The sequence below is a fragment of the Chrysochloris asiatica genome, unplaced genomic scaffold (genome assembly GCF_000296735.1).
Source record: "Chrysochloris asiatica unplaced genomic scaffold, ChrAsi1.0 scaffold00001, whole genome shotgun sequence".
NCBI classification, from domain to species: domain Eukaryota; kingdom Metazoa; phylum Chordata; class Mammalia; order Afrosoricida; family Chrysochloridae; genus Chrysochloris; species Chrysochloris asiatica.
Window position 1 is genome coordinate 3682833 of NW_006408519.1, and position 17464 is coordinate 3700296.

At 37.3% G+C, this 17464-nt stretch overlaps 1 protein-coding gene across 1 annotated transcript in view; it reads left to right on the top strand.

Annotated features, from left to right (window-relative positions):
* The window catches only part of RIMS2 (regulating synaptic membrane exocytosis 2), a 738459-nt gene that overhangs the window by 235247 nt on the left and 485748 nt on the right, over positions 1-17464 (top strand). The gene's annotated exons all lie outside the window — the stretch shown is intronic.

The window sequence follows — 17464 nt, forward strand, 5'->3', positions numbered from 1 at the left end:
TGTTGGGTCACTTCTCTTTGTAATGGGCACAAAGATGGATCTCTTTCAGTCAATTGGCCAGGTAGTTGTCTTCCAAATTTCTTGGTATAGATTAGCGAGTGCCTCCAGTGCTGCATCACTTTGTTGAAAGGTTTAAATTTGTAGTTCATCAGTTCCCCATGCCTTGTTCCGTGTCAATGCCTTCAATGCACCATAGATGTCTTTCTTCAGTATCATTGGCTTTTGATCTTATGCTACCTGTTGAAATGGTTGAACATCGACCATTTCTCTATGTATTCCTTACATTTTCTTTTGATGTTTTCTGCATCATTCAATATTTTGACCATCGAATCCTTCATTATTGCAAGTCAAGTCTTGAATTTCCTCATATTCAAAATATCCATGGTATAGTTTCTAGAATCACAGAAACACCAAGACACCATAGTATGACAAACTAATAGATGAGTGGTGGGGATTCTCCCTGGAGCCTTCCAAAATGAGCTGAGTCAATACTTTGATGTTAGTATGATGAGATTTGGACCAGACTTCTGACCTACAGAACTGTAAAATAATATACTGCTGTTAAGTGTCGTCTAGTCAGTTCCAACCCATAGCGACCCTGTGTAGGCTTCTGAGGAGAGGTTGGTGAGCTTGAGCCGCCGACCTTGCAGTTTAAACTGACTTTGCAGTCCAGTACAATAACCTACAGCACCTGTTTTAAACCACTAAGTTGGTGATAATTTGTTCGGATAACAGCAGAAAACTAATACATACTCTCTAATGTATATCTGGAGTCCTGGTGTGGCACTGTGGGTTAATGCCCTGGACTGCAAAGTCTGTTTGAACAGCAAGGTCATTGCTTCAAGCTCACCAGCTGCTCCTCGGAAACCTTACATGGTTCGCTATGGGTCAGAACTGACTCGACAGCACTTAACAACAACAACAACCAATGTATATCTACCACATTTTATTTGACATTCCACTAGCATCCAAACTCCTTATTACTACAAACAGTAAGGTAATAGCTGTCCTTGTACATATCTCTTTATGGACCTACTGAGTACTTCCTCTTTAGTCTGAACATCTAGGTGTGGAATTATGTGGCATAGGATATGTCTTCTTCTTCTTCTTCTTCTTCTTCCTCCTCCTCCTCACTGTAAAAAGTTCCTGTGCAGCAGATTTGTCCAATGCAATACGTCATCTGATCTCTTGACTGCTGCTTCCACAAGTGTTGATAGTTGATCCAAGAAGAATGAAGTCCTTGACAACTTCAATCTTTTCTCCGTTGATAAGAATGTTGTTTATTGGTCCAGTGGTGAGGATTTTTGTTTTCCTGACATTGAGATGCAACCCATATCGAAGGCTGTGCTCTTTGATCTTCATCAGTAAATGATTTCTTCATAGAACCCAGCTTCTCATATTATTTGCTCAGCATACAGGTTGAATAAGTATGGTGAAAGAACACAACCCTGTCGCACACCTTTCCCAATTTTAAAACAGTCAGTGTTCCCATGCTCTGTTTGAACAACTGCTTCTTGGTCCTGGTACAGATTCCTCAGAAGTACAATGAAGTGTTCTGGAATACTCATACTTCTCAATGTTGTCCATAGCTTGTCATGATCCACACAAGCCATGGTATTTTCAATAACCTCATATGGATGCGAAAGCTGGACAGTGAATAAGGAAGATCGTAGAAGAATTGATGCCTTTGAGTTGTGGTGTTGGAGGAGAATACTATAAGTGCCATGGACTGCCAAAAGAACCAATAGATCTGTTTTGGAAGAAGTGCAGTCAGAGTGCTCCTTGGAGGCCAGGGTGGCTAAGCTTTGTCTCTTATACTTTGGACATATTGTCAGGAGGGAACAGTCGCTGGAGAAGGATGTCATGCTGGGTAAGGTGGAGGGTCAGAGAAAAAGAGGAAGAACCCCAATGAGATGGATTGGCCAGGTGGCATCATTGATGTCGTCAAGTGTGGCAGCGGTAGTGAGGTTGGCCCAGGATCAGACATGGTTTCATTCTGCTGTGCATGGGGTCACTATGAGTCAGTTCCAACTCAATGGCACCTGACAACAACAACAACATATATGTAGTGTCATTACTTAATAATGCAAGTAGTGCATAGTTCTCTTAAATGTTTTAGAATCCTTAGGAATCCTGAAGAATGAATTATTATCATTTATTTCAAGATCGCTTAATCTATAGTAAATTGCTGTGGTTTTAATATTTGGGCTGCAGTTTGTTGTTAAGAGCATTAATCTATATTGTGGATATCCATGACAATTGTAGTTTTTAATTTTTTTTCCAAATAAGTAAGACAACAAGCTACATTGTTTACCAAATCAAAATTGTTACTTATAATCAATGATTTTTATTTGTGTATTGATATATCCTTGAGAATTGTTTGTGAGTATTATTTGATATAATTGGAAGTTTTGAGGAATGATTTAAAATTCTTTGAATGGAAAGCAAGTCTTTCAAGGTTGGTCTGAAGAATTGTTTGTGTGTGTTATTTGATGTAATTGGAAGTTTTGAGGAATGATTTGAAATTCTTTGAATGGAAAGCAGGTCTTTCAAGGTTGGTTTGAAGAATCCGTTTTCTCAGGACTTACCTCATTACGCAGTGCTTGAGCTGGAAAATGAAGCTTTTGATCGATCTCTCCCTCCCATACTGATGTAAATTCCCTCCCAGTTTTTCTTTTTATTTCTTCTTTATTTTATTTTTGGTTTGTCTGTTTTCCAGGTGTTAGTTTTCAGCTTATTTTTCTTCAGTAATATTTAATTTTTTTTTTTTTTAATTGAGCTTTGCCCTTATCCAGTTGCTGTAATCACTGTAGTGGTCTTACCTTTCAATGTGGAAGACTTAATTAGTAAAGCTGAGTTGGCAAAACTTGAAGGTTACATTTCTCAAAAAAAGTTTAAAATATCATTCACACAGCCAAAACTAAGAATGTAAGGAATCGAAATTGTTGTAAAGTAAAATAACTGTTTTTCATTTAGTTTTGTAACTCCCTTGAAATAATTGAGCATTTGAGGTATTATTTAAAATCACTGTTTGAGACGTGGTAAGACTCCTATATCTCCTAGCCACCTTTGCCTAGTAGGAATCAGAGCCAGTGTGTCAATGCATCTTCCTGTATTATTTTCTGAATAAATGAAAGATTTGAAGAGATCTCTTTATGTCCAAGTCTTAAGCTGTTTTTATTTGTAATTTTACATCATTCTTTCTTTTAAAAATGCTGGTGGTGCTTATAAATTAAAAAGTTATTTTGCATTTAAAATCAGAGCCAGCCTAGGAAGTTCCTGCATGACTGAGGCATAGTGGCTGTGGTTGTGTGCTTTCCAGTCAGCCCTGACTTACAGAGACCCTGAATTATCCTGGTGTTCCACTGTTGGATAAGCACTAGATTGCTAACCGCAAGGTTGGCGGCTCAAACCCACAGTCACTTCTCAAAACCCACAGCAGTTAACAACAACAACAACATAGGATTTCCAAGCTATAAATTTTTTACGGAAGCAGAAATTTTGATAAATTCACTGCTTACATTGGGGTAACCCACTAATCTACCATGATTCCTTTGAGACATAGTGTTATTGTTGTCAAGTGCCATTGAGTCATTTCTGACTCAGCAACCCTGTGTAGGGTTTCTAAGGAGCAGCTGGTAGGTTTGAACCTCTGACTTTGCAGTTCAAACCAACCTTTCAGTCCAGTGTTCTACAGTGCCATACCAGGATTCCTTGAGATATAATAGTGGTGGTGGTTATGTGCTGCGAAGTCAGTTCCAACTCATGGAGACCTGTATAGGGTTTCTGAGATTATAAATCTTTCAGGAGCAGAAAGCCTCATCTTTCTTCTACTGAACATCTGGTAGTTTTGAACTGCTGACCTTGAGGTTAGCAGCCCGATTCATGACATAGTAGTATTATGTAAGGAACACTGAACTATGACTCAGGAGATATAGATGCTAGCTCAACCTTTGTTGCCAGCCATATGGTTCAAAACAAAACAAAACAAAACAAAAAAAGCTTTAGAGAAAACAATGCATTTCATTCATTTCTGTAAATTGAGAGAGTTTGTATTCTATTTCAAATGTGATAGGATGCCATTAGATGATTTAGCATGAAAGGAACATGACATGATTTATATATATTGTAAGGAGTTCTGGTAGCGTAGTGGTTATGAATCAGGCTGTGAACTGCAAGATCAGCAGTTCGAAACTACCAGCTGTTCTGCGGGAAAAAGATGAGGCTTTCTGCTCCCATAAAGATTTATAGCCTCGGAAACCCTGTACAGGGCTGCTATGAGTCAGAACCGACTCCACGGCACTTAACAACAACATATATATATATAGTAGCTGTAGGATAAGCACTGAATTGTTAACTACAAGGTTGGCAGTTCAAACCCATCAGCTGCTCCTTAGGAACCTTATACAGTGTCACTATGAGTTGGAATTGACTCAGTGGTTCATAATTTAACGGTCATTTTGCTGTGTGAAGACTAGGTTGTAGGAGACATGAATTGATGCAATGAGCAGTTAGGAGACTGTTGAAGTGTGTGTGGTTCAGGAGAGAGATGTTGGCAGTGTGAATCAGAATTGTAGTACTGAAAAGGAAAATGCTGATGGAATTTAGTTCCATTTTGAATTTTGCTCCATGGCATTGGCAGAACCTATTGATAGATTGGATGTATGTGGCAGAGTCTGAAAGAAAGTGAAATCAAGGTTAACTTCTGGATAAATCATGGTATTGTTCTAAGATGGGAAAAGGGGGAGGAACAGATATGGGTAAAAAATCAAGAATTCTACTTGGCTATATTATGTTTGATATACCTCTGATTTTTATTTGGGATGCCAGGTTGACAGACATTATTTAAGACTGGATCCTAGAGGAAGAGTAGGGTAAAGGTGTAACTTATAGAAGATATTTAAAGCCATGTGACCTCAGTCACTGAGGGACAGTATATAGATTAAAGAACAGAAGAAGTCCATAGCATACGCTTGGCAATTCTCACCGTCTAGTGATCTAAGCGGTTCAAGCAGAACAAGGAAACCTTGAATGGTTTAAAATCAGGACAGATGTGTGTCAGAGTTGTATTCTTTCTTCATACTTATTCAATCTGTATGCTGAGCAAGTAATCTGAGAAACTGGATTATGTGAAGAAAAATGTGGTATCAGGATTGGAGGGAGACTCCTTAATTGCCCGTAATATGCAGATGATACAACCTTGCTTGCCAAAAGTGAAGGTGACTTAAAATGCTTATTAATGAAGATCAAAGACCTCTGGTATGGGTTGCACCATAATGTAAAGAAAATAAAAATTCTCACAACTGGACCAATAAATAACATTAGGCTAAATGGAGAAAAGATTAAAGTTGTTAAAGACTTCATTTTGCATAGACTAACCATCAACACTCAAAGAAGCACAGTCAAGAAATCAGATGACATTGCATTAGGCAAATCTGCTGCACAAGACCTCTTTAAAGTGTTCAAGGTCAAAGGTGTCAGTTTGAGAACTGACCCAAACCATGGCATTTTCACTAGCTTCATACACATGTGAAAGTTGCACAGTGAATAACGAAGACAGTATAAAAGTTGATGTATTTGGGTTTTGGTGTTCAAGGAGAATATTAAAAGTACCCTGGGCAGCCAAAATAACAAACAAATCTATGCTGGAAGAAGTACAACCAGAATGCTCATTGGAAACCAGGATGGCCAGACTTGGTGTCTCATGCTTCGAACATATTATCAGGAGAGACTAGTCCCTGGAGTAGGACATTATGCTTGGTAAAGTAGAGGGTCAGTGAAAAAGAGGGAGACCCCCAATGAGATGGACTGGCACAATGGTAGCAGCAATGAGCTCAAGCATAGCAATGATTGTGAGATTGGTGCAGGACTGGGCACTGTTTTTTCCTATTGTGCATAAGGTCGCTACAAGTTGGTCCCAACTCAACAACACCTAACACAACAAGTGATCAAGAGCCAGCCAAGAACACTGTGATAGAATTTCTACTAAGCAAAAGGAATATTAAGAGAATGTGTCTTTGAAAGAAAGAGAAAAAACCATTTAAGAAGTTATATTAAAATAAGAATAGAGAATTGTCTATTGAATCTGTTGAATTTGGCAGCATGGAAGTCATTGGAAACACTGACAAGAGTGATTTCCAGGGAGTATTAGGGATAGAAACTGTGTGGTACATACGGAGAAGAGAATGTGAAGTGAGGAGTGGGCTTAACAACTATTAATCAACACCTTCTTCAAGAAATTTGGCTGCCAAGAGTAGCATTAAAAATGGAGTAATATTTGGAAGAAATCCTGGTGTGCCCTGTACTGCAATGTCAGTCTGACCTGCAAGGTTGGCCATTCAAGCTCACCAGCTGTTCCTTGGAAACCTTATACAGAATCACTATGAGTTGGAACTGATTTGAAGGCACTTAACAACAACATTTGGAAGGGGTTGTCAGGTCAAGAGAGGTGTTTTTAAGATAGGAGATAATGCAGTAATAAAATCACTGGTGACTTGATTCAGACATAAAATAAATGTTATTCATGTATCATTGCAACCATCATTAGAGCCAAATAACTTCTGTAATAAGCTTAATCATATATAAGCTAGGTAATTTAGGAAATGGATAAAATTGATGCAAAACTGATAAAATCAGACTTATTTACATTATACTTTCCTTTTCTTTATTTTCTACTTTCAAGTTTGGTGCTTAAGTACTTTCAGACATAGGTAGCTGGGATCTCTGATTAATCCTGAGCTTGCTCTGTTTCTTAAGTACTGGCAATGTCTAATTATATTTATAAGATTCTAATAAGATTAGTTTACAATATGTATAGATTTATATAAGTTTATTTGCACAAGGTCTTCTATTTTGACTGAAAAAAACCTAAAGATTTTGTTTGTTTACCACCAAGAGAAGAAGGGAACATGAGGAAGGAAGCTCAGAAGATGGCTCTCCCACGATATGGATCATAAGGAATGAGTGTTTTCAGGCCAAAAGAACTATTTTCAGAATTGTTTTGAAGTACAGGTCACAAGCAGTTCTTCAGAGTCCACATGACAGTCGATAACACAAACTTAATCTCTTATTGGCTTTTTAGTCCACCACACTTTCCTGATTTTGCTCCTGCTACGGTGGCTGCTCCTCCTGTCTCCACTTAATATGGAACTTAGTTGCTTGATGTTCTGATTTAGACTTTTAAACACACACCCCCACACACACTCATTTTGAAGTTTTTCTCTTGATGTCTCATTGATTCGCTTGTTAAAATCATTTCTAGCATGCCAATGTTCCTAAATGCATGTCTTCCGCTGAGAAAACTCTTCTGAACTATAGTGACGTATCCAGTTACTTTCTTGATCTTTCTTTTTAGTTTTTTTGCGTACACTCAAATTCAGCATCTCATCATCTTCCCCTTTCTCCTCGTTCATCTTGCTCTACCTTTAGCATTCTCGATCTCAGACAATTTTTAGGCTATCTGTTTGGTTACTTAAGAGAGAGACCTGAGAGTCACTGTTAACACCTCTCTTGACCTTCATATACCACCTCCCACCCACATGGCCAATCAGTCACTAAGTTGTCCTGTTGATTCAACATTTTTATTCTGTTCCTTTTTCTCAATTTATTGCCATCTCTCTATTCTAAGCCAACTAATATGTTGCTCATACTACTATACTATATTATTAACTTTATAATTGATCTCCCTGCATCCATATTCAGTGAGCTATTTTGATGTATTTCTTGTTAATTCCTGAACCTTCTACATTCTGACAGGTAGGACTTGATATAACTAATGACTCAAAGAAAAACAGAGTTATTCATGGATTTTGTGGAAGAGAAATCAAAATACTAACAGTTTTCAGTGTCCTATAGGGTATAGCTCCTTTTTGCTTTCTAGTTACTTAATTTCTGTCTAAATTGTCCTTCTGGTTCTTTGATTGTGTCATTTAGGTGTCACCTCTTGCCTTTTGTGTATGCATTCCCCCATATCTAGAATACTCTTTTGTCTCACCCTTTGCTCTTGCTTCTCACATGGTTCATACATGATTCTCATTTTGAATGGTACTTTCTCTAGGAGACTTCCCTGAACTTTTGAATGTAGCCTTTGTCTAAGACTAGTTCAGCATTGCCTGCTAAATGTTTCCCTCACATCAGTATTAACCTTCCCACTGGACAGCAGACAAAAACTCATATGAAGTCTGGGATGATGTATTTCTTCCCTCTCTCCTTCCTTTCCTTCATTCCTTCTTTCCTTTTTCTTTTCCTACTCACCTCCTTGGTATATGACTGCTCAGCGGAGTCAGTGTTGAACTATTATAATTGCCTCAGCTAACAGACAATATAAATAAATGATGATTTCAATGTTTTTTTGTTTTGTTTGTTTTCAGTATATGCAGAAGTCTTTGGAGAGCTACTGAATAGTGAATTCCTTAGGCTTAGACCTGCAAAGAAGGCTCAAGCAAATGTTGTAGTCATAGCTTGCTGTCCTTAAAAGTATTCAAGCAGAGAACATTAAGGATTTATTTAAGGAATACCCAATTAAGTGAAAGATAAGATTAGTTGGCTTTTATAGTTCCGTCAAAATTTAGGCTGAATCTCAAATGTCTTCAGCTCCATTGGGCTATGGTTAGAAAAGGGATTGCATCAAGAATAACTCAGATTTCCCTAGATCTCTTTTCCCACTTACATTATTAAGACTTCAGCTTTCTCCCAAGAAACCTTCTATATTTTTGGACATACCCAGACAGTCATTCATGCTTCTACAGTCTTCTAAGTCTTTGATTTCCATAGTTTCTTTAGTGGTATCTACTGATTACAAAGTCACTGGAGGATGAAATCTCACCATTGCTTGTGTCTTTAGTCTGAATTTTAGTTTCTAGTCAAAGGTGGCTAATCTCAAGTCCATAACAATTCAAAGTGCTATGCTTTATGAAGGTATGGGGAACATGACTCTTTTCAAAATGCATTAATTCATTCATTCAGAAAATATTTACTAAGCTTTGGCTGCAATTTTGTAAGTTCTACATTTCTAAGTACTAAAGAGACCTGGTGTGGCACTTGGGAGTCATACACTGGACTGCAACATAGATATGAACCACCAGGTTGGCGGTTCAAGCTCACCAGCTGTTCCCTGGAGACCCTGTACAGGGTTACTATGTGTTACAACCTACTTGACAGCACTTAACAACAACACTAAAGAGCCCACATTGCAAAGCCTGGAAATTCTAGAACACTTAATTTTGCTCATGCAGAGTCTGTACATAGACCAAGAGGCAGCTGTTTGAACAGAACCTGAGGATACTGTGTGGTTTAAAATCAAGAAAGGTGTGCATTAGACTGTATTCTTTCATAAAGACTGTATAATGAACAAATGATCTAAGAAGCTGGGCTATATGAAGAAGCATGTGACATCAAGATTGTAGGAAGATTCATGGGCAATCTGCAGTATGTAGATGATACAACCTTGCTTGTTGAAAGTGAAGAGGACTCGAAACAGTCACGTATTGATCAAACAGCATGGGTTACACCACAGCATAAAGAAAATAAAACTCCTCATTAGTGCACCAATAAACAATATCATGATTAACAGAGAGAAGACTGAAGTTGTTAAGGATGTCATTTTACTTGGATCTACATCAACACCCACAGAAACAGCAGTCAAGAAAGCAAGTGATGTATTGCCTTGGACAAATCTGTTACAAAAGACCTCTCAAGTGTTCCAAGGTAATGATGCCATTTTGAGAACTAAGATATGACTGACTTTAGCCACAGTGTTTTCAGTTGCTTTGTCTGCATGTGAAAGCTGGACAGTGAATAAGAAGACGGGAGAAGAATTAATGCCACTGCGTTATGGTGTTGGTGAAGAACAGTAAATATTACCATGGACTACCATCTGCTCCTTGGAAATCCTATACAGGGTTGCTATGGGTCAGAACTGACTTGATGGCACTTATCAACAACAAGAAGCCAGAAAAACGAACACATCTATCTTAAAAGAAATACAGGCAGAATGGTGAGGCTTTATCCCATGTACTTTGGTTATGGTATCATGAAGGACCATCGTGGTCAGTGTAAATGAGGAGGCCCCCAACGAGGTGAATTGATACAGTGGCTGCAACAATGGGCTCAGATAGAACAGCAGCTGTGAGGATGGCTCAGGATCAGAAGTGTTTTGTTCTGTTGTGCTTGGGGTTGCTATGAATTGGAGTTGACTCAATGACAACAACAACAAAGAAGGAATGAAAGAAAGAAAAGAGAGTCAGAGAGAAAGAAAAACAAAAGAAAAGAGAAGACAGAGGGAGGGAAGAAGGAATGACAGAAAGAAAGAAGTAAAGAAGAAAGGGAAAAAAGGGAGAAGGTAAGCAATGAAAATAGTCAAATACTTAAGTTCTGGATCACTGTTTATACTCTTTACATCCAGTGAATACCAAACAGCTGGTTACTCTTGCTGCGTATTTAATTGAACCTAGTATTTAAGGAGCTCTGGTAGCGTAGTGGTTACGAATCGGGCTGCGAACCTTAAGGTCAGCGATTCGAAACTACCAGCCGCTCCGTGGGAGAAAGATGAGGCTTTCTGTTCCCGTAAAGATTTACAGCCTCGGAAACCCTGTACAGGGTCGCTATGAGTCGGAACCGACTCCATGGCACATAAGAACAACAAGTATTTATTTTGGCAAAGACAGATTATACAGAATATATTCTAGTTTATGGGAATTGTTCAATAATGTGCAAGTTATAGTGAAAAGAAAGTGTTTTAGAACTTTACTCTATTACATTTTTATGTGGATCACTTTATCTTTAGCATGTTCTTAAATCTTCTAAAGAACTTTTGCTGCAGCCAGTGTGACAGTTGAAACAGATAGTTGCGTTTATGGAATAGGCAGCCTTTGGGAGAAAGGAACTCACCCCACCCTTATTTTTCCCAAGGTAGAGAGGAATTACATGAAAAGAAACAAATTATATATGACGAATCTTGGAAGTCAAATTATTATAGTGTTTCATTTGTTTCCATGTTTCACTGAAGCAAATTAAGCATTGGGCCAATGTTTTTTATTTCTAATATTTTTAGGTAATAAGCAATGTAACCCGTACATATTTTCTGAAGAATGCAGGTGCATTTGGAAGTTACTTGGTAGCAGAGGAGCCTTGCAGAGGCAGGTTGCATACTTAAGTGTGAGTCCCTGGAGTCCCAAGGTTATAAACATTTCCTATACTATGGTTTTGAGTGAATGTAAGTAACTATTATTGGTGGAGTTGGATCTCACTGATGTTGATGTAGCTCCCTCAGATTATAGAGCTGTTTCTACTGATTCTCTTGATAGTTATCAAGGAAGTATGCACTCAGAGAACTAGCAGCCCTAATAGTGGAGGGACTCAGTGAATTTTTTTCTTTCTTTTTCTTTATGGAAACTTGGTTCCATTTCCTTTAAAAGGTAGAGTCTCTAGGTGTCATAATACAGTTTCTTTGGACATCCTCACTCAGGAGCTGAAATCCCAGATTGGTACTCTACAGCTTGACTCTTACATCCAATGGGAAAGATATTTCTTCCGCTGCCAGCTCTCAGATGTGGGAATTACTCTGGCAAGAACAGTTCTGGCAGTAGACTACAGAAGCAACCCTGTAATACCACTCAGAATAATGCAGCGGGAGCCAAAGTGCAGTAGAATCCTTCTTCATATTTCTGGTCATTGAGGGAATAATAATGGCCAGACTTTGCACACTTGGGGAGGCTCTTACTATGCTCCCTTTGTTCTTTCTGAATTAGATGGTAGAGACTTTGTGTTTGGGTTATGTTTTGCAGCAGTGGGGAGACTTAGGAGCAAACCCTGGGGGAAATGATACTACAGACATTTTTGTCTGCATGAGAAAGCATTTGGGAATCAGTACATTTTAAAAATCTTACTATGAAAAATGCTGTGGATAATTTACCACTAAACTATGTTCTGAATCTTACCTGAGCTTCTGAAAGTAGAAATGTGTGAGGGGGCTTCACAAAGTTTGTGGAAAATGGAATGTAAAGATAATGGAGTTTTTCCATGAACTTTTTGAAGGCCCCTTCTCGTACTACTCATTTTAAGATTTATAGTGTGCATATTTAAGTCTGGGCTCTTCTTTCTTTCTTCCATCTTTCAATACTATTGTATGAGCCACCCTAAGTTGAAGCTTAGGCTGAGTTACCTTTTACTGAGTGCCTTATCTTTCTTTTTTAAAGAAAATCCATCATCTGCTTTTTGTTTCTTTGTATATATGCTATCTCTTGGTGGGTATTTCTAGGATTCTTGCCTCTGGGAAAGAGTTACTGCCCAAAACATCAGCTGCTGTCAAGTCAATTTCAGCTCATGTTGACCTGTGTACTAGAATAGAGCTGTGCTTCACAGGGTTTCTAATGGCTGCCAAATTTCTGAAAGTAGATCCCTGACCTTTCTGCCAAGGTACTTCTGGGTTGATTCAAAACTTAATTATTTTCTTTACAGCAAGAGGGGTTAAAGAAGAATAAGTAACTGTTAATCACCTCTGCTGGAATGCTGGCTGCAATTTCGGCAGTTCAAACTCAGCAACAACGCCTCTGAAACCCTATGTGGGGTCACTATGAGTTGGAAGTGATTCAGTAGCACTTAACAACAGCAACAATAATGATCAAGAATAAATCTCTTGCTTTATCTTTGGTGACTCAACTTTTGTGAAAAAGCCATAAGCCTGTCCAACTAGCTTGGTTGGATATAGTTACCAATATCACTGTAGGTCTAAAATGGGAAGAAATCAGCTCGTTATAGTCTGAAATGAGTTTCTCATTGTTTGAGATGTATTCTAATGGTGAACTGAAACAATCTCACTCCAAGATAATCAGCTTTAACATTTTGATATATCATCTTCCAGAGTTTTCTCAGATTTAGAGCCTTTTAAAGAACTTTTGCTATATATTGATATATATTTTTTAAGGTTGTAACAATGTAGAACTCCTATCAATACATATGATACAAGAGTTCCCATTTTCTGTTCTTCCCAGCCAATACTTTGCTAATTTAATAGGAAAAACATATAGTATGTCATCGTTCTTTTTTGGATTAATTTAGATTGAACTTTTTCATGTGTTGATTGGGTTAATAGAAATATTTTTAATGAATTTGGCTTTGCTCTTGAAAGTTTTCTTAGTATCTCTTTTGCCATATCTATTGAGGTACTAAAAAATGCTACAATGACAGTTACAGCGAAACCAATTGCTCACACAGGGGAATACCACATCTGTGAGAGTTAATGTCTCTCTGCTGGACTTAACATATTTTTCATACAAATAACATGTGCCTTCTACATTCATTTGCCAACTTTCTCTCCCCTGGGAGGTACTTTTGTAAATGTGCTATTCTAATTAAAAAATAATAATAATAACACAAAAAAGCAGGCATAGCAGTGTATATGGAAATACCTGCCGGGGAGAGGGAGCAATTGGGAAACAAACATGGACGGTGTATATTATTTGTGTAAATATACAGCAATGTAAATGTGGAGCTGTTATTACTGTGAGGATATTCTGAATTAATCTAATTTTCCAGGAACAGGGTAAGAATAAACATTGCTTCCCCTTGATACCTGCATAAAGAACCTCTATAAATATTTGTTATATGAATAAATATGATTAAAAAAAAAGATACCTAAACATAATTTTTGAAGTCCTGGTGTGGCACTGTAGGATAAACACTGGACTGCTAAATGCAAGATTGGCTATTTAAACCAGCGGCTCCTTGGAAACCCAACACAGGGTCGCTATGAGTTGTAAGCAACTTAACAGCACTTAACAACAACAAACATAATTTTTAGAATTCTGTTCCAAGTAATTTGATTCCTTACATAGTTCATAAATAGAATGTACTTTTAAGCTTTACAAAATGCTTCTTTAGACATATATGCTTTAATTTTTATAATAACAACCCTATGAAGTAAGTGATGTAACTTTTTTGCATTTGAAGAAACCGTAGCTCAGATATACAAAGTGAGTATCCTTTCTGTTCTCATCCAAGCCTCTGATATTTATCTTAATTGTGAGCCTGGACTCTACAGAAAATCGAAAACAAGTATTAGTCCTAAATAGTGCTTGTACTATTCAGAATATTCACCAGAAAACCCCAACACAGTCCATCCAAAACACAATGGTTTGGGGTGTAAATATTGGTGGCTTTTGTAATTATGAGCCCCAATTAGTACTGTAGGATAAGTACTGGACTGCTAACCACAAGGTCAGCTGTTCAAACCTACCAGCCACTCCTGGGAAACTCTATGCAGGTTGCTAGGAGTCAGTTGGAAGTCACTCAATGGTGCTTCACAACAACAACATAAAATGATTTGATAGAGTAAAATAAAGCCAAACAAAACAAACCCTACAACAGTAACAGAGAAGCTGAAAATCAAATGACATCCAGAGGTGCTTTCCTATCCTATCTATGGGAAGTGACTAAAAATATTTAACTTTTCAATAAAATTTAGACATGGAATCATTTACCAAATATTTATGGAGCACTTAATTTGTATTAGTCTCTAAATTAGGTAAGCTAGAATATAGGCTTATAAGTGAAAGATATTTAACATTATCTTCTATGTAACATGTATGTTGGTGTCTTCAAGTTGGTTCCAACTCATGGCTTAAAATCTTCACTGAAGCAGAAAGCCTCAACTTTTTCTGGTGGAGTGGTTGGCAGGTTCAAACCATGGACCTTGTGGTTCAAAGTCCAGTGCTTATTGTACAGAGCCACTGCACTTATATAACATTTATAACTTTTCCTGAGTTCTATGAAATTTAAGTACAAGGTAAAATGAGAGTTGATAACTAGGCCAGAGAGAGCCTTCCTAAAAAATGGACCTTTGAGGCATTAAGGATGAGTAGGTGCTGGTGAAATGATGTATAATAAATTACTTCTAGGCGATTGAGGGAGTCCTGGTGTGGAACTCTAGGATAAGCCCTGGACTGCTAACTGCAGAGTTGGCAGTTCAAATCTACCACCCACTCCTTGGAAGCCCTATACAGGGTCAATATGAGTCAGAAGTGACTCAAGGCACTTAACAACAATAACAAGACTATTGAGGGAACTGAGAGAAAACTGGTTAGTAGCATGAGGGTTATATGGTGAGATGTGGAAAAATAAGACTCTAAGGAAGGCAGTTGCTTTATTGCTGATGTGTTCAAAGGAGTCATTTTATGTATCATTCCCAGTACAGTTTCAGTTACATAGATCATTTTTGAAACTATGAAATTGACTTCAGCTCCAATTTTGAAACACCTGGGGGAAAAAAACGTATGTTTAAACAAAACCAAAAAAGAATGATTTGCAGTATTATGATCACCTTCTTATTTAAGAGGCCTGGCTCAAAAAGGCTTTTGATTTCTTATAAGAATTAAATCTATCCACAATGGGGTTTATGTATATATACATTGTTGTTGTTAAGTACCATCAAGTCGGTTCCAACTCATAGCAACCCTGCATAGGGTTTCAGAGGCTGTAAATCTTTATGGGAGCAGAAAGCCTCATCTTTCTCCCACGGAACCACTGGTAGTATCAAACTGCTGACCTTGAGGTTAGCAGCCCGACTTGTAACCATTATACTACCAGAGATCGATCTATCTATCTATCTATCTATCTATCTATCTATCTATCTATCTACCTATCTATATAAAATCACTGACAGTGTAAGCTGTGAAATTTACTTGAAAATAAGAATTTTTTAAAATGTATATGTTTCCACTTGTAGAAATTGATCTTTTCTTAGGCATGGAAAATCAAATTATGATCAGAGACTTCATAATTAAAAACACATATGGTTGATTTTTCTGGAATTAAATGAAAGAATTTGAAATTAGTGAGAGTTAAATTTTTGGAGTTATTTTCTCTAAAATGTCTTCATTAAGTCTCTGTCGGGTAGTCTTCTTGTTCATCTATAGAGACTGGCTTATTTTTAAACATATATGCATATTTTGTGTATGTGGGTGTGGGGAGTACATTGTTAAGTGCCATCAAGTCAGTTGTGACTTATAGCGATCTAGGATCAGGTTTCTGAGGAGTGGCCAGTGAGCTTGAACTACTGACTTCGCGCTTCAAACTGACCTTGCGGTCCAGGTATTAACCTGCTGTGCCACACCAGGTGCACGTGCATGCACAAATAAGCAATGTGGAATGATAGGGAATGACTAGAGGAAATGGAGTCTGAAGTCCTCCATTCAGACATTCTTTCAATCTCTTACAAGTTGTATGATCTTTAAACCCTTTGAAGCCTCAACTTACTTTCATCCCTAAAATGAAATTAGGTAATGGCATTAACACTGCACATAGCATTTTCTGTATAAGAAGATAAAAAGCAGAAGTAATTTGTAAACTAAAAATTATTTTAATATTATTATGTATATATACCTCTATGTTTATCAAATATTTATGTACCTATAAAAATTAAAAATAATAAATAAGAGTCAAAATTAGGGATACTCTTAGTTGAAGACATCTATAATTGAATAGCTTAGTTTAAAAAGAAATAAATCAGTGGTTTAAAAATTAGTATTATTACAGGCTTGTTCATTCTACAAATGACTTAGCCACTTAAAATAATCCATTTCTTGTATTTAACACACACATGCACACCCTAAGAGGATTTAAAAAGTGGCTATGGTTTTTGTATGTAAGGAGTCCTGGTGTGGAGCTGTCGGATCAGCAGCGGGCTGTGAACTACAAGGTTAGCAGTTTAAATCTACCAGATGCTCCTCCGAGACCCTATATAGGGTCACTATGAGTCAGAACCGACTGAACGGCACTTAACAACATAATGACAATAGTACTTTTTGGAAGGAGATAAGGTAGAGTTGAGGTGAGAAAAGGGCTACAAAGATAGACCTATTAAAGAAGGACCCATTAAAGATCAATAAAAAGTATTAAGCATTTCTAAAAATGATTAAAATTTTTTAGTTTGCACAGGACCTTTAGAGTATCTTTTCTAGAAAGATTAATGCAACTGGATATAGAAAATTTGAATTTTACCTAAAAGAGTATTGTACATTGAGAATGGGCACTGATCTTGGGTGCCCAAATACCACTGACACCTTTTATAAATCCTCTGACTTCAATTGTGATTTTTGGGTTGGTGCAAAAGTTCGTATTTAATGTGTGCCATTTAAGTTCATCTTAATTGATGAAGTATTTTTAAACTTACATGAGCTATCATGCAGTCACTATGTTTGGCCTTTAGAAAGGAACCAGATTGAACGCTCTCCACTATTCTTTAAAAAGAAATAAAGACATTTAAAAATTGCATAAGAAATTACGATGACTAATCCCATGTGCTCCAAAAGTCTCTTTAAAGGCAGGACTTTATATGCAGGCCATAAAAAGCCTGTTATGTGTCATATTTGCAATGCTTTAGTATTGCAGGAGAAGGATAGACCACGTACTTTTTTTTTTTTTTTTTTTTTAGTGTCATTTGGATCTTGAAGACTGTTCATTAATTGAC